The sequence below is a fragment of the Portunus trituberculatus genome, chromosome 2 (genome assembly GCF_017591435.1).
Source record: "Portunus trituberculatus isolate SZX2019 chromosome 2, ASM1759143v1, whole genome shotgun sequence".
Classification (NCBI taxonomy): Eukaryota; Metazoa; Arthropoda; class Malacostraca; order Decapoda; family Portunidae; genus Portunus; species Portunus trituberculatus.
In genome coordinates, this window is record NC_059256.1 from 9,756,767 (window position 1) to 9,758,802 (window position 2,036).

The 2,036-nt window shown below is 41.1% G+C and overlaps 1 long non-coding RNA gene across 1 annotated transcript; it reads left to right on the plus strand.

The window, feature by feature from the left end:
* Positions 1–1,125: 1,125 nt before the first annotated feature.
* On the plus strand, positions 1,126–1,891 carry LOC123505270. The gene is made up of 2 exons (XR_006675113.1): positions 1,126–1,477; positions 1,550–1,891. It is a non-coding gene; the product is annotated as an uncharacterized LOC123505270 (long non-coding RNA).
* Positions 1,892–2,036: the final 145 nt, after the last annotated feature.

The window sequence follows — 2,036 nt, forward strand, 5'->3', positions numbered from 1 at the left end:
GGGGGGTGGCACGTGTGTGTGTGTGTGTGTGTGTGTGTGTGTGTGCAGTGATTACGTACACATGACCACATCACATTCTCTCTCTCTCTCTCTCTCTCTCTCTCTCTCTCTCTCTCTCTCTCTCTCTCTCTCTCTCTCTCTCTCTCTCACACACACACACACACACACACACACACACACACACATACTGAAGAGGAAATATTTTAAGAAAGGTAGCTGAGAGAGAGAGAGAGAGAGAGAGAAATACACACAAAGTACTGGATTTATTTTCAGTAAGCTTCGTCTTGTGTCAGAAATCTCTCTCTCTCTCTCTCTCTCTCTCTCTCTCTCTCTCTCTCTCTCTCTCTCTCTCTCTCTCTCGGTTGCAGGATAGAGATTGTGAGTGAAACATTTAGAAAAGCAGTGGTCGTGTGTGTGTGTGTGTGTGTGTGTGTGTGTGTGTGTGTGTGTGACGTCAGGTCAAACAGGATGTAGTGACGGAACTCTCTCTCTCTCTCTCTCTCTCTCTCTCTCTCTCTCTCTCTCTCTCTCTCTCCTTCCTTCAAAGTAAATTAACCCATAGAGCGATATTAGAGGAGGAGGAGGAGGAGGAGGAGACTTGTGAATGGAGGAAAAGAAGGAGAAGGAGGTAACTTGATGCAACCATTGATGTTATTTAGTTCTCCTCCCCTCCTCTCTCTCTCTCTCTCTCTCTCTCTCTCTCTCTCTCTGATGATATTCAATTTTATCAGTAGTGTGTGTGTGTGTGTGTGTGTGTGTGTGTGTAGTGTGTGTGTGTGTGTGTGTGTGTACATACGTGTGTGTGAATGTATGTGAAAGATTATGATGAAGAGGAGGAGGAGGAAAATAGAAAAATAATTAATTTTGAGAGAGAGAGAGAGAGAGAGAGAGAGAGAGAGAGAGAGAGAGAGAAGAGGAATAAGAAACAAAGAAAGAGGAAGGAGAGTTGCAAGAGGAGGAGGAGGAAGAAGAAGAGGAGAAGGAGAGGAGGTCCCTTCAGAATACCACCTCACATGCTTCCTTACCTCCACGCCTCACACTCCTCTTCCTCCTCTTCCTCCTCCTCCTCCTCCTCCTCTTCTCTTCCCCCTGCTTACGTACACAAACAACACAGGTGAAATTATGTACGTGTGTGTGCGTTTTCGCGTCCGTGTGCGTCCGTGTGTCCGTGGCGATGGTGATGGTGGTGGTGTGTGTACGTGAAACTATGAACGTGTTTGTGTATGTGTGTACGTACCTGTGTGAATAATTTGTGGCTCTACAGGTGAGAAAATAGTGTTACCTGTAGAAATCACCTCAAAATCTACCTTTATATAATTAATTAGTGGCAGGACAGGTGAGAAATTAGTGTTACCTGTAGAAATCACCTTGAAATCTACCTTTACATAATTAATTAGTGTTTACAGGTGAGAAAAAGTGTTACCTGTAGAAATCACCTTAAAATCTACCTTTATATAATTAATTAGTGGCAGGACAGGTGAGAAAATAGTGTTATCTGTAGAAATCACCTTAAAATCTACCTTTATATAATTAATTAGTGGCAGGACAGGTGAGGAATATTAATTACCTCCAGATTTACCTGAAAAATTAACAAGTTCTACGTTTAAACAACAATTTTACCTGTAATTAACACATATATAGGTAACCACGCACCTGTAATTAGTGTGAGTCTACAGGTAAACTGCTGAACACACCTGTAATGGAGATGTGTACAAATATTGGTTCGTATTTGTGGTTCACCTGTGTAATTAATGTGTGCAGGTGTAGTGAAGGTGCTCGCAGTGAAGGAAGGAAGGAAATGAAAGAAGAATGCAAGGAAATGGTGACTGGAGAGGAAAGATGAAAGGAAAAGTGAAAGAAGGAAAAGGAGAATAAAGATAAATTGAGGAAATAAAAGACAATATTTACGAAGAGAGAGAATTGAACAGAAAGAAGAAGAGGAATAACTAAATGAGAAAAAACAAAATAAATAGAAAAGGAAAAAGAAAACGAGGACTATAAAGAAAAAAACAAAACAAGAAAAAGAAAGCAAGAAA